Source organism: Oncorhynchus nerka, linkage group LG22 (assembly GCF_034236695.1).
Source record: "Oncorhynchus nerka isolate Pitt River linkage group LG22, Oner_Uvic_2.0, whole genome shotgun sequence".
In the NCBI taxonomy this organism is placed as follows: domain Eukaryota; kingdom Metazoa; phylum Chordata; class Actinopteri; order Salmoniformes; family Salmonidae; genus Oncorhynchus; species Oncorhynchus nerka.
Window position 1 is genome coordinate 82,174,328 of NC_088417.1, and position 23,199 is coordinate 82,197,526.

The 23,199-nt window shown below is 44.3% G+C and overlaps 1 protein-coding gene across 2 annotated transcripts in view; it reads left to right on the forward strand.

The window, feature by feature from the left end:
- The window catches only part of LOC115119318 (bone morphogenetic protein receptor type-1B-like), a 177,020-nt gene that overhangs the window by 47,522 nt on the left and 106,299 nt on the right, over positions 1–23,199 (forward strand). The window contains exon 3 of one of the 2 annotated variants that reach the window (XM_065007475.1): positions 20,752–20,828. The gene's annotated coding sequence lies outside the window, so the exon portion shown is untranslated. Of the gene's footprint in view, positions 1–20,565; positions 20,829–23,199 lie in introns of those variants that run through there. The other variant, XM_065007476.1, reaches the window with a different exon arrangement.

Consider the following 23,199-nt stretch of genomic DNA (forward strand, 5'->3'; position numbering starts at 1 on the left):
CCCTATTTCATTGTGGAGCTAGAGGAGTTAGAGCCCTGTCTATGTTGGTAGATAAGATGAGAGCACCCCTCCAGCTAGGATGGAGTCCGTCACTCCTCAGCAGGACAGGCTTGGTCCTGTTTGTGGGTGAGTCCCAGAAAGAGGGCCAATTATCTACAAATTCTATCTTTTGGGAGGGGCAGAAAACAGTTTTCAACCAGCGATTGAGTTGTGAGACTCTGCTGTAGAGCTCATCACTCCCCCTAACTGGGAGGGTGCCAGAGACAATTACTCAATGCCGACACATTTTTTTAGCCGATTTACACGCTGAAGCTATGTTGCGCTTGTTGACCTCTGACTGTTTCATCCTAACATCGTTGGTGCCGACGTGGATAACAATATCTCTATACTCTCTACACTCGCCAGTTTTAGCTTTAGCCAGCACCATCTTCAGATTAGCCTTAACGTCGGTAGCCCTGCCCCCGGGTAAACAGTGTATGATCGCTGGATGATTTGTTTTAAGTCTAATACTGCGGGTAATGGAGTCGCCAATGACTAGAGTTTTGAATTTGTCAGAGCTAATGGTGGGAAGCTTCGGTGTCTCAGACCCCGTAACGGGAGGAGTAGAGACAAGAGAAGAATCGGCCTCTGACTCCGACTCGTTGCGTAATGTGGAAAACCGGTTTAAAGTTTATGTCGGCTGAATGAGCGACACCGGTTGAGCATTCCTACAGCATTTCCCTCCAGAAACCGTGAGAAAGTTGTCCGGCTGCGGGGACCGTGTGAGGGGATTTATACTAACGTTACTATCTGTACTTACTGGTGGCACAGATGCTGTTTCATCCTTGCCTACACTGAAATTACCCTTGCTTAACGTTTGCGTCTGGAGATGGGCTTGTAAGCACAGCTATCCTCGCCGTAAGGCGGTCGTTCTCCTGTATATTATGAGTACAGCGACTGCAATTAGAAGGCTTCATGTTAATGTTACTACTTAGCTTCGGCTGTTGAGGTCCTGATGAACCATGTCCAGATAAACGTCCGGAGTGAAAAAGTTGAATGAAAAAAAGTTGAGTGAGGGAAAAAACAAAAATATAAACGGTAATTAAAAAGTAAAAACCGTAAAGTTGTCAGGTAGCAAAGTAAGGTTGGCAACAAAACGCACAGCAACACATAAACATTCTGGAAGTTGTGACCGGAAATGGCGTCCAATGGCTTTGTCTCAGCAAGGGTGATGGCTGGATTTGCGTTTATCGTCAAAGGAATGAGCGTTACACCGAGGCCTGTACTCTGGAGCGGGATCGATTTGTAGGTGGAGGGTCCGTCATGGTCTGGGGCGGTGTGTCACAGCATCATCAAACTGAGCTTATTGTCATTGCAGGCAATCTCAACACTGTGCGTTACTGGGAAGACATCCTCCTCCCTCATGTGGTATCCTTCCTGCAGGATCATCTTGACATGACCCTCCAGCATAACAATGCCACCAGCCATACTGCTCGTTCTGTGCGGGATTTCCTGCAAGACAGGAATGTCAGTGTTCTGCCATGGCCAGCAAAGAGCCCGGATCTCAATCCCATTGAGCACGTCTGGGACCTGTTGGATTGGAGGGTGAGGGCTAGGGCCATTCCCCTCAAATGTCTGGGAACTTGAGGGGGGCCTTGGTGTAGGAGTGTAAGAGTGGGGTAACATCTACATCTCACAGCAAGAACTGGCAAATCTGGTGCAGTACATGAGGAGGAGATGCACTGCAGTACTTAATGCAGCTGGTGACTACACCAGATACTGACTGTTAGTTTGACCCCCCTTTGTTCAGGGATACATTATTCCATTTCTGTTTGTCACATGTCTGTGGAACTTGTTCAGTTTATGTCTCAGTTGTTGAATCTTGTTATGTTCATACAAATATTTACACATGTTAAGTTTGCTGTAAATATGTGCAGTTGACAGTGAGAGGACGCTTCTTATTTTGCTGAGTTTACATGATCAAATACAAATCTTAGAATCAACTATTAAAGACTACCAGAACCCACTGCATTATCCAATTACATTGAATAAATTACAGGACAAATCCAAGGAACCAAGGACTGATCACCCCAATCCATAGTGGAGACAAATTTGACCCCAATAACTACTGTGGGTTATTCGTCAATAGCAACTTTGGGAAATCCTCTGCATTATCAAATCAAAATGTATTTGTCACATTCGCCGAATACAACAAGTGTAGACCTTACTGTGAAATTCGTACTTACAAGCCCTTAACCAACAGTGCAGTTCAAGAAGAGTTAAGAAAATATTTACCAAATAAACTGAAGTAAAAAATAAAAAGTAACACAATAAAATAACAGTATTACTAACAGCAGACTCGTACATTTCCTCCGTGAAAACAATGTACTGAGCAAATGTCAGATTGACTTTTTCCCAAATTACCGTGCTACAGACCACATATTCACCCTGCACACCCTAATCGACAAACAAACAAACCAAAACAAAGGCAAAGTCTTCTCATGCTTTGTTGATTAAAAAAAAAATCAGGTCAATTTGGCATAATGGTCTGCTATACAAATTGATGTGGTGTTGGGGGAAAAACATACAACATTATAAAATCCATGTACACAAGCAATAAGTGTGTGGTTAAAATTGGCAAAAAAACACATTTCTTTCCATGGGGCCATGGGGTGAGGGGTGAGGGGCCGTGGGGTGAGCCAGGAATTCATCTTAAGCCCTACCCTCTTCAACATATATATCAACGAATTGGCGAGGGCACTAGAACAGTCTGCAGCACCTGGCTTAACCCTACTAGAATCTGAAGTCAAATGTCTACTGCTTGCTGATGATCTGGTGCTTCTGTCCCCAACCAAGGAGGGCCTACAGCAGCACCTAGATCTTCTGCACAGATTCTGTCAGACCTGGGTCCTGACAGTAAATCTCAGTAAGACAAAAATAATGGTGTTCCAAAAAATTTCCAGTTGCCAGGACCACAAATACAAATTCCATTTAGACACCGTAGAGCACACAAAAAACTATACATACCTCAGCCTAAACATCAGCGCCACAGGTAACTTCGACAAAACTGTGAACGAGCTGAGAGACAAGGCAAGAAGGGCCTTCTAACGCCATCAAAAGGAACATAAAATTTGACATACCAATTAGGATGTGGTTAAAAAGACTTGAATCAGTTATAGAACCCATTGCCCTTTTTGGTTGAGAGGTCTGGGGTCCATTCACCATTCAAGAATTCACAAAATGGGACATGCATGCATAATTCTGCAAAAATATCCTCTGTGTACAACGTAAAACAACAAATAATGCATGCAGGGCAGAATTAGTCTGATACCCACTAATTATCAAATCAGTAAGATTTGTGACCTGTTGCAAGAAAAGAGCATATTATGTTTATTTATTTCCCTTCTGTACTTTAACTATTTGCTCATAATATGACATTTGTAATGTCTTTATTCTTTTGGAACTTTTGTGAGCGTAATGTTTACTGTTGAGAGAGAGAGACCGTATACCCAACACAGCCTGCTAGATTCTGTTTCATCTGAATACCTCTATTCCCCACTGTGTGTGCACCAGGCAGAGAGAGTTGGCCCTTGGACTTCAGTGAGGAAGTCGATCATTCTGTCAGTCATCTGCTTTAGAGAGGAGGCAGAGTCACTAGAGCCTGGAAAGTCAACCTCTTCCTCTGTGATGTGAAATAAACAGAGGCAGTGAGGCAGGCCCTCTCTCTCCTGCTGTGTTTTCATAGTGTCCAGTCCCCTGCATAGACACGGGTGTTGATGGTAGAGCTACTACATAAACTCAGCCAGTCTCTGGCTTTGCACTGACGTAATCACACACATGCACATACACACACCTCTCCAAGGAAACAGTCATTCTGCTACATGGCCCTACAGAAGACCTGGTATCAGCCAGCAGGTAGTTGGTTATCTGTCATTGATGGATCGTGCCTCTGACAGCCTAATGCCAATCTATTTGCTGAGGAGGTGGCAGGTAGGATGGCCTCCTGCAGAATCACCTTGCTGAGGCAAAGCTGTAACACTTGTTGAGTCTACAAACTGTCTGCAGAGTGGAACAGCTCATTTAGAATGCATGAGAGGAGGGATTTGTCAGTAAGCCTGTATTGAATAGCTCTAGACACAGCACCTCTGGTGATTTGACCGTGTCTCACAGACAACATAGTGGCATACATAGAGACACACTGGATGTGTGGAATAACTTAGATCTCTGCTATTACATACAGTTCTATAGACATACTGTACACATGCAATGCATGCTACAACAAATGTCCCTCCTCTCTGGAAGTGTCTGCCTTTGAGTTGGCGGGCACTTGCACTCTTAAAAGGGTGTGGGTGTGGAGAGAGTGGAGCGGTGTGTAGGAGCTGTTAATCCAGTTGTGGAACTGTACTTACGTGATGCTTTAATTATGTGATGCTGCTGGTGTTTGCATCGGCTGGCCCTGAGCCTCTGGGCTACTGTTGGTGCTGCCGGACGGTGAGAGCTGGGATACAGAAATACACAGTGATGTTACATACTGCACACTGATAAAGATCCTGAGTATTTTGGAGATGCAAGGTAAAGTGTGTGTGTGTGTCTCAACATGTGTGTGTATACATTAGCTTCTGGCAGGGTTCCTGTTAGCGAGCAGAGGATAAGCACTGTGTTCTGCGTTGTGCAAGAGTGTAATGCCTGATTTAATCAAACACACTGTTACAGCTTTAACTGCTGTCTGTCACTCCAGCATTCTGTTAGCAGAGAGATGAGGCTTTTCAGGGACGTGCTCAGGTGTGCTGTCAAGGTGCTGTCACCACTTCATTGAGCCAGTGTTAGGGAGAGCTACAGGATATATGAATGGGATTAGAGGGAGTGAGGGAGGGGAGAGGCTGAATATTTTGGTGATTTCAGTGCTTAAGTAAGTAGTGGCTGTCTGTTAGAATGTTGCTGGCTGTGGAGGAATGTGAGGGGTTGAACTGTGGTAATGTGTTTGGCTGGCAGTTGTCCAGTTAAAGACACAGAACAGCAGGTAGATATCATATGAGGAGGGGGGGAGATGACAGAGGACAAAGACAGGAGTGGGACTGGGCATCCAGTCAGAGCGTGTGATTGCATTCTAGTTTTGTTCCATGAGATCACAGTAGTGGCAGAGGGAGACTTAGACTAGCAGCAGCTGTTGGGTCTGTCTCTGCTCTCTGGTTACAAGCTGGCACTGCCCACACATTGGGATGGGTAGAGAGGCACGTCGCAGAGTAGGCTCACACACTGAGGGTGGGCATGGGGGGTTTGTACAGACACAGCATGCTTGGCAGGAGAAGAGACGGATGGGAAAGGAGGTGCGAAAGAGAGGACCCCCCCCGGTCATAAGACACGACACACAGCTGGTTTCTCACAATGTACAGTAAGATGTTTGTGCCTTGGTGGAAACATATTGGCAATGTAGTCGGTATTTAAATCACCATTTTAGTGTGAAAACCTGACAATAATAATCATTGACACATCCAAATTTGTCCAAATTCAACAGACATGCATCGCATGAACTATCCTGATAGTAGCTCATTTCCAATTTGATTCATTTCTCTAAACACTGAATAGAATATGAATGGAGTTATAGGCCTAATCAGGCTGGTTATAGGCAGACTATCACATTCGACCTATACCATAGCCCATCTATCCTATTTAAATAGGGCTGAAGACAGAAACAGATCATTTGGTTCCATTTCAACATACAGTGGGGCAAAAAAGTATTTAGTCAGCCACCAATTGTGCAAGTTCTCCCACTTAAAAAGATGACAGAGGCCTGTAATTTTCATCATAGGTACACTTCAACTATGACAGACAAAATGAGAAACAAAATCCAGAAAATCACATTGTAGGATTTTTAATGAATTTATTTGCAAATTATGGTGGAAAATACGTATTTGGTCACCTACAAACAATCAAGATTTCTGGCTTTCACAGACCTGTGACTTCTTCTTTAAGAGTCTCCTCTGTCCTCCACTCGTTACCTGTATTAATGGCACCTGTTTGAACTTGTTACCAAATAAAATCTTGTGAGATGAAAATGGACAAACTAAATGGTGTGCAATGTGTAGGCCCACTAAGTGGAGATTCTGAACCTTGCTTGAAGTCAGTAGGTCACATGACCAAGAAGCTATTGAAATTAGAATGTTTGAAAAATGAATGTAAAAATGTGTGAGATGAAAATGGACAAACCAAAGGGTGTGCAATATAGAAGGGTAGTCAATGGACATTCTGAACCTTGTTTGAGTTAAGTAGGTCACATGACCTAGAAGCTATTGAAATTCGAATGTAAAAAAAGTTTGTACTTTGTTTACACTCCCTAAATAATTCAAATTGGAAATCGCTAATGCTCCTCACATGTTTATTAGAATTGTTGTCCAAATCATGAAAATAAGACCTGTGCAATGTTGTGCGCAATATTTCAAACATGATTACACTTATTTGGAGTCTGTCGCTCAAGTGATTTGAAAGCTATTGAGGTTTGAAAGCACGAATATCCAACTTGAAACTGTCTTTACCTTGGTTAAAAAACCCGTATGTTTTCAAAGATATAGCCTACGATGCAATACTCATGATCATTTTAAGAACCAAAATAACTTAAGCTACATTTGAACACCACTGCACAAGCTTCGCTATTCGTCATCTTCCCAATGAAGTAGTTTAGTTTGTGTTGTCTACTTGAAGAGAACTAGGGCCTATTATTTGCAACCCACATCTTCCAATGCATTGTTGAAGTGTGCATCGAATTCTACTAGATGAGACAAAATGATTAGGCTATGACATCCTGACATTTAAACCATACTCGGTTTTAAAAAATTCACATACTATAACACATTTTTTCGCATACTGAGAATTGGTCAAGCGCGATTGCGTGGTTTCCCCGTTATTCGTTGATTTTGGTAGCGCATGCCCATATCTAATTAATCAGCTGGTGTCAAAGCGGATGAGTATGACATCCAGGCATTTAAAGTATACTAGATTTATCAAATGCCACAAACTATTAAACAAAACATTTCCGCATACTCAAACTGCCAACTATTTAGGACGTAAGTATCGGTATTCGGACAGACAGTGTTTTATCAGAAGAGGCAATTCCGCGGGAGCGGTAAATATGTTTGCGGAGTCTCAGATTGTTCTGGCAATTCTCACATAGGATCTTCATTGGGAGGAAGGATGTTTAACATGCTTTTACATTTGTATCACAACTATTTGTTTGAAAATCATGATGACATTGTCAATTTCAAGCCCCTTTTAGACCTATACATGCCTCCTGTAAGACTCTATGATCTGTGAACCGTATATGATACAGACAACACCTTGATGTCATTATACTCCTTAGTGTTTTCTCAAACAAGTTTGTCTAGATTCTGAGATACTAATTGTCACATTAATTTAATCACCAAAAAAAAACATGAATCTCTCAACTACGCTTTCTGTAACAATATACTCTTCAAACATGTCACATTCTGGTACTTTTAATGATATGACCCACTTTTATACATAGAAATTTACGTTATAGTTCATCAACCAATCACAGTCCTCCTTTATAATTGCACATTCAGCAAGTCACCAGCAGAGGGAGTTTACTTTGAGTATATTGTTCCAAACAATAGGTCTTCAAATGAACTAAATCAAAACGGGTAGTTTTGAGATATTAATATGTTTAATAATGAATAATTAATGTGAAATTCTCACACAGGAAGCAGCGCAGGTCCTAATCCAGGCACTTGTCATCTCCCGTCTGGATTACTGCAACTCGCTGTTGGCTGGGCTCCCTGCCTGTGCCATTAAACCCCTACAACTCATCCAGAACGCCGCAGCCCGTCTGGTGTTCAACCTTCCCAAGTTCTCTCACGTCACCCCGCTCCTCCGCTCTCTCCACTGGCTTCCAGTTGAAGCTCGCATCCGCTACAAGACCATGGTGCTTGCCTACGGAGCTGTGAGGGGAACGGCACCTCAGTACCTCCAGGCTCTGATCAGGCCCTACACCCAAACAAGGGCACTGCGTTCATCCACCTCTGGCCTGCTCGCCTCCCTACCACTGAGGAAGTACAGTTCCCGCGCAGCCCAGTCAAAACTGTTCGCTGCTCTGGCCCCCCAATGGTGGAACAAACTCCCTCACGACGCCAGGACAGCGGAGTCAATCACCACCTTCCGGAGACACCTGAAACCCCACCTCTTTCAGGAATACCTAGGATAGGATAAAGTAATCCTTCTCACCCCCTTAAAAGATTTAGATGCACTATTGTAAAGTGGCTGTTCCACTGGATGTCTTAAGGTGAACGCACCAATTTGTAAGTCGCTCTGGATAAGAGCGTCTGCTAAATGACTTAAATGTAAATGTAAATTGTGTTTCAGAATCAAGACATACTCAATATGTTAGAGCATACTATTAGGAGTATAATGACACCAAGGTGTTGTCTGTATCAAGTGTGGTTCACAGATCATAGGGTCTTACAGGAGGCATGTATAGGTCTAAAAAGGGCCTACAATCGCTACTTTCATCATGATTTTCTTAAAAACATGCTTCCTCTCAATGAAGTTAATATGTGAGAATTGACAGAACAATTGGAGATACCAAATATATGTTCCGTTCCTGTATGTTGAAAGAGATGCACAAGTCGACTCATAACCCGCAGTCACGCGGTTATATCCAAAGGGTGGATGGGTTTAGGGTAATTAAATATTATGTGCATGAAAACAATACCTTTACTATCCATAAATCCAGTGGTCACCAACCTTTTCTGAGTCAAGATCCCTTTTCGCAGTCAAAAAGCAAGCTGAGGGTCACGCTGCTATCAAGACAACTGGGAATTCGGAAAAAACTAGATCAAATCATGACGTCAGTGGTCGGAAAGTTGGAGCTCTAGAAAGAATTCCGAGTTGGGTGACGTTTCAAAACTATTTTTCACAGTTACCTCTCATTTCTTTTTGAGTTCCCAGTTGCCTGGGAACGTGGCATTAGTCTCAGCGGAGGGAGGGAAGACGCAGGTGAGGGTCTGCCTCTCATGGTCCCTGCTCTCTCCTTCCTTTCCTCTGGTGAGACTTACCAGAGTTAGGGGAGTGGGACACAGTGTTCCATCTGATGGTGAAACTCAAGTCTCATCGCATCTGCCTCATGCACAAATCCATGTTGTTCTTTCTTTCAGCATCAGAATGTGAATGTGAATGTGAATGCTCAATTAGATATCATCTGTAGAGGTGCTCTCTTTATTAGCATTATAAAAGCTGATAGCATTTCAACCACATACAATATCCATCCAAGCTGAACTGAAATCTTATCAGAAACATGTTGGGTCGTTTTCACAGCTTTCTATTTCCACACAAACAGTCAAACTGATGTAATTTGGAAATTTTGCAAAACATTTTCCTCCGTACAAACAGCTGACCCTTGCCCCACTAGTGTATATGTTGTGTGATCTGCACCTGAGGTTTACTCTACCCAAGGGGACCAGACCTGCCAGCTGCCTGCCACTTGGCACCTGTGCCCACCTAGCCTGCCATCCTGCCCATATGGTTTGGTCTGATATCTAAGTCACACAGACTCCATGTGATGCCTGCAGGGACATTGCATTCCCTTACAGTTTGGTCATCTGTTACGTAGACTGGGTTGGGTTAGATTTTCCTTTTTCTCCCTTTTTTTATGTTTACTTTCCCTTGTGTCCAGTACGTGTTGCGGCAGACCTATTCTTATTAACAGAACAGCTGAATATGCTAAAAATACTGCCATTTTGTCATGACGTACTCCAATCACCAAAAGCATCTACTTTGAATCTGCTCTGTGATAGGTCAAGTAATGGTAGAAGACGCATGACCAGAGATCTGTCTGAAGTAGGCGAGCTCACTACAGCGTTCACACACCTTGTATCCATGTGTGTCCACATCACCACATGTCCTCTTCCCCTATCTCTTTGTGCTACTTCCATGAAGTCTGCAGCTTGATGTTATCGGTACACATGGCAGTATTCAGTGCCAGCAGTTTCCTTTGACATCTGGGGAAATGATTATAAGGTATGGAGTGAGGGGAACGTATGGAGTGAGAGGAACGTATGGAGTGAGGAAAACGTATGGAGTGAGGAGAACGTATGGAGTGAGGGGAACGTATGGAGTGAAAATCAAATCAAATTTTATTTGTCTCATACACATGGTTAGCAGATGTTAATGCGAGTGTAGCGAAATGCTTGTGCTTTTAGTTCCGACAATGCAGTAATAACCAACAAGTAATCTAACTAACAATTCCAAAACTACTGTCTTATACACACAAGTGTAGGGGGATAAAGAATATGTACATAAAGATATATGAATGAGTGATGGTACAGAGCGGCATAGTCAAGATACAGTAGATGGTATTGAGTACAGTATATACATATGAGATGAGTATGTAAACAAAGTGGCATAGTTAAAGTGGCTAGTGATACATGTATTACATAAAGATGCAGTAGATGATATAGAGTACAGTATATACGTATACATATGAGATGAATAATGTAGGGTATGTAAACATTATATTAGGTAGCATTGTTTAAAGTGGCTAGTGATATATTTTACATCATTTCCCATCAATTCCCATTATTAAAGTGGCTGGAGTTGAGTCAGTGTGTTGGCAGCAGCCACTCAATGTTAGTGGTGGCTGTTTAACAGTCAATACTTCCGGGTTGGAGCGAGCGGTCGCATCTGCACTCGGTCCGCAGGTAGTATTACATTTCATTACATTTCATTATAGTACAACGGTTTGATTTGTCTAATCTTAGCAATTTCTTCTTAGCTAGCTACATAGCCGTCTTTGTATCATAGATAATTGCGTAATTATCGTATTTCGTCGTCCTAGCGCAGTCTACACTGCCCTGCAGATAGCCAGCTAGCTAACGTCCACCGTTAGCTAGTCCACCGTCTACCGATTAGCAGCACAACTATTACACTCAACTGAACGACTTGATTAGTGTAGGGTTAGCTAGCTACATAGTTGTTTTTGCTGTCTTCGTATCCAAGATAATTGTGTAGTTTAGAGTGTGTAGTTTTAGAGTGATTATCTTAATTTACAGAGGTTAGCTAGCCAGCTATTTGTCGTCCTTAACGTAGGAGACACTGCTAGCTAGCCAACAGCTAGCCAACGTCTACCGAACAGAACTTCCGCACTCAACAATCCGGTCGCATTTCGCTTCGCTCCACAGGTAGTATCACATTTTTAATTTCATTTCATTACAGTACAACGGCTTGATTTGTTTGATCGTAGCTAGCTACATAGCTAGCTACATAGCCGTCTTTGTATCAAAGATAATTGTGTAGTCTAGAGCAATTTCCTAGGTTAGCTAGCCAGCTATTGTCGTTCTTTTAACGCAACGTAACGTAATCAACACTGCTAGCTAGCCAGCTAGCCCCGAATAGCAGCACAGTAGAAACTATTACACTCAACGGAACGACTTGATTAGTGTAGTGTCAACAACGCAGCCAATGCCAGCTAGCCTACATAGTCAACAACGCAGCCTCTGCCAGCTAGCCTACTTCAGCAGTACTGTATCATTTTAATCATTTTAGTCAATAAGATTCTTGCTACGTAAGCTTAACTTTCTGAACACTCGAGACGTGTAGTCCACTTGTCATTCCAATCTCCTTTGCATTAGCGTAGCCTCTTGTGTAGCCTGTCAACTATGTGTCTGTCTATCCCTGTTCTCTCCTCTCTGCACAGACCATACAAACGCTCCACACCGCGTGGCCGCGGCCACCCTAATCTGGTGGTCCCAGCGCGCACGACCCACGTGGAGTTCCAGGTCTCCGGTAGCCTCTGGAACTGCCGATCTGCGGCCAACAAGGCAGAGTTCATCTCAGCCTATGCCTCCCTCCAGTCCCTCGACTTCTTGGCACTGACGGAAACATGGATCACCACAGACAACACTGCTACTCCTACTGCTCTCTTCGTCTGCCCACGTGTTCTCGCACACCCCGAGAGCTTCTGGTCAGCGGGGTGGTGGCACCGGGATCCTCATCTCTCCCAAGTGGTCATTCTCTCTTTCTCCCCTTACCCATCTGTCTATCGCCTCCTTTGAATTCCATGCTGTCACAGTTACCAGCCCTTTCAAGCTTAACATCCTTATCATTTATCGCCCTCCAGGTTCCCTCGGAGAGTTCATCAATGAGCTTGATGCCTTGATAAGCTCCTTTCCTGAGGACGGCTCACCTCTCACAGTTCTGGGCGACTTTAACCTCCCCACGTCTACCTTTGACTCATTCCTCTCTGCCTCCTTCTTTCCACTCCTCTCCTCTTTTGACCTCACCCTCTCACCTTCCCCCTACTCACAAGGCAGGAAATACGCTCGACCTCATCTTTACTAGATGCTGTTCTTCCACTAACCTCATTGCAACTCCCCTCCAAGTCTCCGACCACTACCTTGTATCCTTTTCCCTCTCGCTCTCATCCAACACTTCCCACACTGCCCCTACTCGGATGGTATCGCGCCGTCCCAACCTTCGCTCTCTCTCCCCGCTACTCTCTCCTCTTCCATCCTATCATCTCTTCCCTCTGCTCAAACCTTCTCCAACCTATCTCCTGATTCTGCCTCCTCAACCCTCCTCTCCTCCCTTTCTGCATCCTTTGACTCTCTATGTCCCCTATCCTCCAGGCCGGCTCGGTCCTCCCTCCCGCTCCGTGGCTCGACGACTCATTGCGAGCTCACAGAACAGGGCTCCGGGCAGCCGAGCGGAAATGGAGGAAAACTCGCCTCCCTGCGGACCTGACATCCTTTCACTCCCTCCTCTCTACATTTTCCTCTTTCTCTCTGCTGCTAAAGCCACTTTCTACCACTCTAAATTCCAAGCATCTGCCTCTAACCCTAGGAAGCTCTTTGCAACCTTCTCCTCCCTCCTGAATCCTCCTCCCCCTCCCCCTTCTCCCTCGCTGCAGATGACTTCGTCAACCATTTTGAAAAGAAGGTCGACGACATCCGATCCTCGTTTGCTAAGTCAAACGACACCGCTGGTTCTGCTCACACTGCCCTACCCTGTGCTTTGACCTCTTTCTCCCTCTCTCTCCAGATGAAATCTCGCGTCTTGTGACGGCCGGCCGCCCAACAACCTGCCCGCTTGACCCTATCCCTCCTCTCTTCTCCAGACCATTTCCGGAGACCTTCTCCCTTACCTCACCTCGCTCATCAACTCATTCCTGACCGCTGGCTACGTCCCTTCCGTCTTCAAGAGAGCGAGAGTTGCACCCCTTCTGAAAAAACCTACACTCGATCCCTCCGATGTCAACAACTACAGACCAGTATCCCTTCTTTCTTTTCTCTCCAAAACTCTTGAACGTGCCGCCCTTGGCCAGCTCTCCCGCTATCTCTCTCAGAATGACCTTCTTGATCCAAATCAGTCAGGTTTCAAGACTAGTCATTCAACTGAGACTGCTCTTCTCTGTATCACGGAGGCGCTCCGCACTGCTAAAGCTAACTCTCTCTCCTCTGCTCTCATCCTTCTAGACCTATCGGCTGCCTTCGATACTGTGAACCATCAGATCCTCCTCTCCACCCTCTCCGAGTTGGGCATCTCCGGCGCGGCCCACGCTTGGATTGCGTCCTACCTGACAGGTCGCTCCTACCAGGTGGCGTGGCGAGAATCCGTCTCCTCACCACGTGCTCACCACTGGTGTCCCCCAGGGCTCTGTTCTAGGCCCTCTCCTATTCTCGCTATACACCAAGTCACTTGGCTCTGTCATAACCTCACATGGTCTCTCCTATCATTGCTATGCAGACGACACACAATTAATCTTCTCCTTTCCCCTTCTGATGACCAGGTGGCGAATCGCATCTCTGCATGTCTGGCAGACATATCAGTGTGGATGACGGATCACCACCTCAAGCTGAACCTCGGCAAGACGGAGCTGCTCTTCCTCCCGGGAAGGACTGCCCGCTCCATGATCTCGCCATCACGGTTGACAACTCCATTGTGTCCTCCTCCCAGAGCGCTAAGAACCTTGGCGTGATCCTGGACAACACCCTGTCGTTCTCAACTAACATCAAGGCGGTGGCCCGTTCCTGTAGGTTCATGCTCTACAACATCCGCAGAGTACGACCCTGCCTCACACAGGAAGCGGCGCAGGTCCTAATCCAGGCACTTGTCATCTCCCGTCTGGATTACTGCAACTCGCTGTTGGCTGGGCTCCCTGCCTGTGCCATTAAACCCCTACAACTCATCCAGAACGCCGCAGCCCGTCTGGTGTTCAACCTTCCCAAGTTCTCTCACGTCACCCCGCTCCTCCGCTCTCTCCACTGGCTTCCAGTTGAAGCTCGCATCCGCTACAAGACCATGGTGCTTGCCTACGGAGCTGTGAGGGGAACGGCACCTCAGTACCTCCAGGCTCTGATCAGGCCAAACACCCAAACAAGGGCACTGCGTTCATCCACCTCTGGCCTGCTCGCCTCCCTACCACTGAGGAAGTACAGTTCCCGCTCAGCCCAGTCAAAACTGTTCGCTGCTCTGGCCCCCCAATGGTGGAACAAACTCCCTCACGACGCCAGGACAGCGGAGTCAATCACCACCTTCCGGAGACACCTGAAACCCCACCTCTTTAAGGAATACCTAGGATAGGATAAAGTAATCCCTCTCACCCCCTTAAAAGATTTAGATGCACTACTGTTCCACTGGATGTCATAAGGTGAATGCACCAATTTGTAAGTCGCTCTGGATAAGAGCGTCTGCTAAATGACTTAAATGTAAATGTAAATGTGATGGCCTTGAGATAGAAGCTGTTTTTCGGTCTCTCGGTCCCAGCTTTGATGCACCTGTACTGACCTCGCCTTCTGGATGATAGCGGGGTGAACAGGCAGTGGCTCGGGTGGTTGTTGTCCTTGATGATCTTTATGGCCTTCCTGTAACATCGGGTGGTGTAGGTGTCCTGGAGGGCAGGTAGTTTGCCCCCGGTGATGCGTTGTGCAGACCTCACTACCCTCTGGAGAGCCTTACGGTTGTGGGCGGAGCAGTTGCCGTACCAGGCGGTGATACAGCCCGCCAGGATGCTCTCGATTGTGCATCTGTAGATGTTTGTGAGTGCTTTTGGTGACAAGCCAAATTTCTTCAGCCTCCTGAAGTTGAAGAGGCGCTGCTGCGCCTTCTTCACGATGCTGTCTGTGTGGGTGGACCAATTCAGTTTGTCTGTGATGTGTATGCCGAGGAACTTAAAACTTGCTACCCTCTCCACTACTGTTCCATCGATGTGGATAGGGGGGTGTTCCCTGTGCTGTTTCCTGAAGTCCACAATCATCTCCTTAGTTTTGTTGACGTTGAGTGTGAGGTTATTTTCCTGACACCACACTCCGAGGGCGTATGGAGTGAGGAGAACGTATGGAGTGAGGAGAACATATGGAGTGAGGAGAACTTTGGTCCATATGTTTCCAGAATGAACCTGGACAATGTGTTTAGCATTTGTAACAGTGCCCACTACCTTCTTTACAACCTGCTTCTCCTCCTCACTCACACAGATATGTCATCTTATTTCCTAATGACCAAAATATTTTAGCTGAAACACTAGTCGAACTACTCTCACACCAGCTATTATAACAGTAAACTAATCCTAAGTAAACACACCCATTCTACACAGGTAGGAAGAGTATGTGTATTATCATCTAATGATGTATATAGTGACCGTTCAAACGCAGGCATAGCAGGACACTGTGGTCTCTTCATGTTGTGTTATATTGTAGTGCAGCAGGCATGGTGATATATAGAAATGAATGAGACACTCATGCCAGCCAGTTTCCAGCCCTCACAGCCAACTGTTAAGAGTGCAACAACAAAAAAACAGAACACAATTATTCAGTGGAATTCAATGCGCTGCCATGGAATCAGAGTGGGTTTTATGAGTATACACAAGTGGTGCCTGGAGTGGAGAGGAAAGTACCCTTCCAAAACCAGAGGTAAAAATAGGTGAACTTCAATGGAGAGGTGTCAGTCTACTATATTAGGATGACATCACACTGATAAGTGGTGCTCTATTAAGAGTGGTATATATTGTCAAGGGAGTCTGGACATTGAATTTTATATAAAATGCTTGCCGAATTTTGATTGTTGATTGATATTGATCAGAGTTTTACAGAAAGCAAACATGAAACTTAACTTGTTTTAACTTACAGCACCAGCTAGCTCAATGCCTTTACAAAATATAATGTGTGTGTGAACATTATATGTTTTCTTAATAACTACCTAAATGCCTTTAGAAATCAATAATATTGTTTGTCTCATAGCATGACATGGTCTTCAAAAAGTAAGTGAAAGTTTGCATGACGTATAGCCTGACATGAAGAATGCATGTGAACACAATAGAGGCAGTTTTAAGAGAGTGGTGTGATGGTTGTGTGGTAATCTGATAACAACAATATGAAAATGTAATGAATTGAAGGTTATTTGTTGTTTTAAAAATCGAAATGTACAGATTTTAAGGCTGTGTCATTAGATTTGAGATGGGGTGGGGTTGCCAGAAATTCTGGAGAAAAAATTGGGTTCCCCAGAAATTCTGGCTGAAAAAATGAGGTCCCCGCTAAAAAATGTGATTACCACTGATCTAGAGAGACTATATGAATCCAGGTTCCAACTGTAAGGCTGTCAGAGTACTTAACGTTGCTTGTTGTAGCCTTTCCCATATATTGTGCGTCCTGTGTATAGTAACTCTTAGCCAATACACCAGTCTCTGTCGTGTTTTAATGACTCAGGATGTTTTAATACCTGAGATAATCAAATGTCTTAATGCCTGAGCAATCAAATCAAGGGATGTAATCACTCCAAAGTCATGTGATTTGTTCATCTCCTGTGACAGACTTGTATTGCATGAGAGTCTAGATTTGGTTCTGGATTCTGAATTCATTAGCTGTTAGCCTGCTTAATCAAATGACGTGTTTTTTTCGGTTGCATTCTGTGTATCTGGAAGGACAGAAGGCGGTTGCCTCAATGATTGCAACTCACCAACTATTATGCAGCATTATGATGAGTATGTGGTCCTACTCATATCTGTAATGTTTTCCTGAAGGTTTGGCGATGTTTGGCGTTGTAACAAGCACAACTCTAATGGTGGTTATTGTTCCGCCATACATTTTTATCAGCCACTGATTGAGTGAGTAAACTCCCTATGGTTGATCCATGAAGAAACAGCAGCTAGAGCAAAGGCCCTTTAGGGTTTAGAGTTGTGAAACCCAGGTCTTTCCACTGGCTCAGAGTGATCTTAGATTTGAATGCATTAGATTTAATATAGTCTATCAAGAGTACTGTATTGCTCCAAGAATATCTAAATCAATTTCATGAAAGCTCAGCGTATAACCAATCAAGAATTATTAAAGTAATGACAGACTGTCATTTATCTTTGCTTAATTGAGTTCTTGCCATAATATGGACTTGGTATCTTCGGTATACCACCCCTACATTGTCACAACACAACTGATTGGCTCAAATGCATTAAGACAGAAAGAAATTCCACAAATTAATTTTTAACAAGGCACACCTTTTAATTGAAATGCATTCCAGGTGACTACCTCATGAAGCTGGTTGAGAGAATACCAAGAGTGGTGTGCAAAGCTCTCATCAAGGCAAAGGGTGGCTACTTTGATGAATCTCAGATATAAAATATATTTGTTTAACACTTTTTTGCTTACTACATGATTATGTGTTATTTCATAGTTTTGATGTCTTCAATATTATTCTACAATGTAGAAAATAGTCCAAATTAAGAAAAACCCTTGAATGAGTAGTCGTGTCCCATCTTTTGACTGGTGCTGAATATATATGCTTTGCTTTCTTAATGAATCAGAAAATCAGCATTTCTTGTTGTTTATCAAAGCTTCCTGGCTAACTCATTGATCCTGTTCTGTAGTATACCCCTCAGAGCTGCATTTGGACATTGTTTTCTCAGCAGGTGTCTGTTTTTCCATCATGTGTTCTGTCAGAGTGGAGGGCTGGATCAGTGGAGGGTGGGACAGATGTGAGTGTGGTACTGTGGATATGTATTTATAGACTTTAGGTTGTTGACTTCATTGTGTTTCAAATGTTGATCAAACTCTGTGAATCTATAAAGTGTTATGTTGGAAGCTATTCATGTGATTAACACAGACTGTACAGTACACATTTTACCAATCTACATAATTGCATTTTAAGCCTTACAACTCCAGAGCAGAGAGAGAGAGTGAGTTGTACTGTCATTTTTTATTTAATTTTTTATTTTACCTTTATTTAACTAGGCAAGTCAGTTAAGAACAAATTCTTATTTTCAATGACATCCTAGGAACAGTGGGTTAACTGCCTGTTCAGGGGATTTGCTCGGGGATTTGAACTTGCAACCTTCCAGTTACTAGTCCAATGCTCTAACCACTAGGCTACCCTGCCACCCCAAATCCATCTTGTCTTTTCCACTGGGCTGGGGCAAGACCCAAACTGAGCATTTCTCCTAATAAAGGAATGCAGCGTCTGATTGACAAATGAGCCATTAGTCAGCCAGCAGACCAGACACAGGGTTTCCCTGCCAGGATTTCAGGGCCCACAGGCTTCCCATCGCAGGAGACACTGCAACAGATGGTTTAACACTCAGACACGGTCCTCAGAGCAGGATGGAAAAGAGGGTGAGGAGGAGGAGGTGGTTAAAACATCACCTGTTTTTACAATTCCTATGGACCAGTCTTACCCACAACAGTGGTGACAACGGAGAAACAACAAGTGGAAATACAGGACATGAGTCGGCAGAGAATTGTTCAGTCAAGATGGTGATTAAATAACGAATGTTTGTGTTCTGTTGTGTTTGTCATTACACAGCTGGATAAAAGTGGGCAGTGCGTTTGTTGATGTTGTGTTGTCCTCCAATGGCTTAGTTGGTGCTGCTGGGTTCAGGAAGAGTTCAGTAAAACAGCAGATGGGCAATTCAACGGTAGCAGAGTGACACTGAGACAAAATCCAATGATTGCAAAGTTAAACAAACCATACAACTTTATGGACAAGGACTACTTTTAAAGGCCCAATGCAGCCATTTTTATATCAGTATAAAATCATTTCTGGTTAACAATTAAGTACCTTACTGTAATAAATTCCATTAAAATGGGAAAAAATACGTTTTAGGAAAACCTCTTTCTTAAGCAAGAATTCAGCTAGGACTGTCAGGAAGTGTTCTGAGTGGGGAGGGGAAAACTAAAAACTAGCTGGCAGAGAGGTTTGGAACTCTCTTTGTTATTGGTCTATTAACAAATTTACAGCATGGTGATGTCACCATGGAAAGCCAAAACTCCCGCCCACACAGACCTGCTGATTAGAATGTATATATATATATATATATATATTGTATTTTCAACCAGCAACTACCAGGATATAACACTGATAAAAAAAATCTCACACTTTTGCAGTGTTAATTTCGTCAGCTGTTATATAATATCATATAAAACACAGGAAAATTGAATTTTCATGCAATGGGCCTTTAACAATTTTCACAGAAAATTTAGCAAAAACATATTTACTTGAAAAACAGTGCAGATGCAAAGTTTATGCTGTTTGTGACATCATTCTGTTACCAAACTTTGCATCAGCACTGTTCTTTAAGTAAATGTGCATCTGAGGCTGGGTCTGTATCTGTGTCACTATCTAATGAGTTTGGCTGGGGCTCCCATTTTGCAGAGGAACCAGGAGAACATTCTGCTCTGCTGAGAGAGGGAGAGAGCCTGGGGGGTGTCAGGAAGGACTATGACCTCCCTCAGTCTCAGTGGGATATAGAGAGGAGCTGTGCCATGTGTGTGTGTGTCCTCACTCAGACAGAATCAACATGGCCACCCATCACTCAGACAGAAATAACATGGCCACCCATCACTCAGACAGAAACAACATGGCCACCCATCACTCAGACAGAAACATCATGGCCACCCATCACTCAGACAGAAACAACATGGCCACCCATCATTCAAACAGAAACAACATGGCCACCCATCACTCAGACAGAAACAACATGGCCACCCATCACTCAGACAGAAACAACATGGCCACCCATCATTCAAACAGAAACAACATGGCCACCCATCACTCAGACAGAAACAACATGGCCACCCATCACTCAGACAGAAACAACATGGCCACCCATCATTCAAACAGCAATTTTGAGTGAGTGTGTGTTATAAGTAATCTGTATGTAATCTGTAGGCGAGCTGTGTGTGACGTTCCAGTCATTGTCCTGTGAGGAGGACAGGGTGACTAGAGAAAAGGAGAGAATGATGAAGAGAGAGGATGTGCTTCTGCTTGCCCGTTGGGTTCTAGTCCAGATCACTGTAAAGCACATTGTGACAAATGTTGATCTGAAAAGGTATTTGTATATAAAATGTGATGAATTAGTTGATGGATTGATTGATGGCTGGAAGAGGAAAGAGAACAAGCCCAGAACACCTCTCCTCCTCACCTTACATTTCTACCGGTGTTGTGATACAATGTGTCTGCAACAACAGCTGTGTGACTCCAGTACTGTGTGTGACCGTGGAAAACAGGCTAACATCTTATGGCACAATAATATTTTGTGACAGTCAGTCATGTGTAGCGCAGGCTAAAAATACTTCTCCTTTTCCGTCTCTTTCTTTGTCTCCTTCGCTTTGTCCACTCAAACTTTAACTGTCCTTCTATGTTGTGTATTTGAGTCTCTCCTTCTCTGTCTCTATTTCTCCCCCTTTCACTTTGCTTTCTCCCTATTGATTTTATTCCTGATGGATAGCATTGTCAGTTTTGAAGTCTGTCAGAGATGTAATTTTGTTGTCTCACTCTCGTCTTGGGCAGGTGACCGATTCACAAGTTATACATCTTGGTTGTGTGGAATAGCTGGGAGCTGAAAACTGAGAGACACAAGAACATCGGTGAGTGAACCCTCTACTCTCTGTATTACCTCTATTTTGGAGACGGGGCAAGTGGTCAAGGGAACAAAACAAGGGTGTGAAGGGTTGAAGTGTAGAGAAGAGGGGTGATTGGCTGGAGCTTGGGGGTGTGAGGCTGGAGCTTGGAGGTGAGAGGCTGGAGCTTGGAGGTGAGATGCTGGAGCTTGGAGGTGAGAGGCTAAAGCTTGGAGGTGTGAGACTGGAGCTTGGAGATGTGAGACTGGAGCTTGGAGGTGAGAGGCTAGAGCTTGGAGGTTTGAGACTGGAGCTTGGATGTGTGAGACTGGAGCTTGGAGGTGAGAGGCTGGAGCTTGGAGGTGTGAGGCTGGAGCTTGGAGGTGTGAGACTGGAGCTTGGAGGTGTGAGACTGGAGCTTGGGGGTGAGAGGCTGGAGCTTGGAGGTGAGAGGCTGGAGCTTGGGGGTGAGAGGCTGGAGCTTGGGGGTGAGAGGCTGAAGCTTGGAGGTGAGAGGCTGGAGCTTGGGGTTGAGAGGCTGAAGCTTGGAGGTGAGAGGCTGGAGCTTGGGGGTGAGAGGCTGAAGCTTGGGGGTACGCTGAGTCCCGCTGTAACAGAGACTGGACTGTGATTGGTGGTTCCCTCTAGAACCATAAGAGACTTGATCAGGGACGAGCCATCCCCCTTTTGCAGGCCCACAGATCAATTTCCTCCCCCCCAAAAATATTATGATTATTATTTATATTTTTTGGGAACTCAGTCGAGGTCTCAAATTACTGTTGAGAGTTAGAATTTCGAATTTTTGTTGTGCTTCAGCAGTCGGTTGTGCATCAGCAGTCGGTTGTGCATCAGCAGTCGGTTGTGCATCAGCAGTCGGTTGTGCATCAGCAGTCAGTTGTGCATCAGCCGGCTCTAACTGCATGTGTGGGTATGATTTAAGATTTTTGGTGGCTCCCAACCCATCCCTGGACTAGAATATGACGCTGTAGGGCAGCTCTGTGAATAAAACGGGCTTGGAACCTCTAACCCTGGCAATTTGAATTGTATACAGATGGGTACACTCGCAATGGCTGCCTGGTATTGTGATGCAATTTCCTTGGTAATGTAGAATGTTAATTCAAATTATGCTAACTGCATGGGAATAGCCTCATGCAATGGAATGTATTTTTTGTAATTTAGTTGATTCAAAAATCACAGCACAGATTGATTGGGGCACCTGCATTTACTTCCTGCTTTCACTTCCTGCTTTGCTCCTATGGGTACACTCACAATGTCCACCAGTCCACCCATTATGCTATAATTGAATGGGGATTGGGACGCCCGTTCTATTACTTTTATTTCTATGTCTGTGGTGCCATGAAACTGGTCCTTTTGTAGAACCAACAGAAACTAGACTGTGATGCTGTAAAGCAGGGCTCTGTGGTTCAGAGATACTGGTCCTTTTGTAGAACCAACAGAAACTAGACTGTGATGCTGTAAAGCAGGGCTCTGTGGTTCAGAGATACTGGTCCTTTTGTAGAACCAACAGAAACTAGACTGTGATGCTGTAAAGCAGGGCTCTGTGGTTCAGAGATACTGGTCCTTTTGTAGAACCAACAGAAACTAGACTGTGATGCTGTAAAGCAGGGCTCTGTGGTTCAGAGATACTGGTCCAGTAGTATAGTGCTTTTTGGGGGGGTAAATTAAATCATTTCCTCAATCAAAGCTTGTACCGACAGATGTAGCCTATTGAATAGCCTATCATAGAACAGGGTATAGAACATACCTGTTGCAGGAGAGCTACCCTCCTGTAGGTTTTCACTCCAACCCCAGTTGTAACTATCCTGATTCATCTTATCAGCCAGATAATTATTAGAATCAGGTGTACTAGATTAGGGTTGGAATGAACCTACAGGATGGTAGCTCTCCAGGAACTGGGTTGGAGAGCCCTGTTATAAAATACTATATGCATAAAATGCATCCTCCAATTGCGATGTCTGCCTATGCCCACACATTATTGTCTCAAGAAAATCTTATATTTTTAATACCCACAAACACAGAGTTAGGCATACCTCGTTTCAAAATAGGCCATCATCACTGTCAATCGTGAATGATACTTCTTCAAGTGTTACTGCTGAAACTGCATCTGCATGCCAATCATTTGATGGATCTCAATCAGTTTCATGGGAATAGCGTCTGCATTTCCATCTTCTTGAATTATTTGGCATAGGGAACTGATCTTGAAGAGTGTTCTATTAAACGATTGGAGCGCCCTTCGTGGTTCTGAATGCACAGCGCCAGGATCACACAATGACGTTGAACCAACTTGTCTTTCTGAAGGATAGCTGAATGATAGCTCTGCCATTCGGCCAGTTCAGGAAAAAACAACAATCATTTGCAGTACAGCCTAATAGGCCTG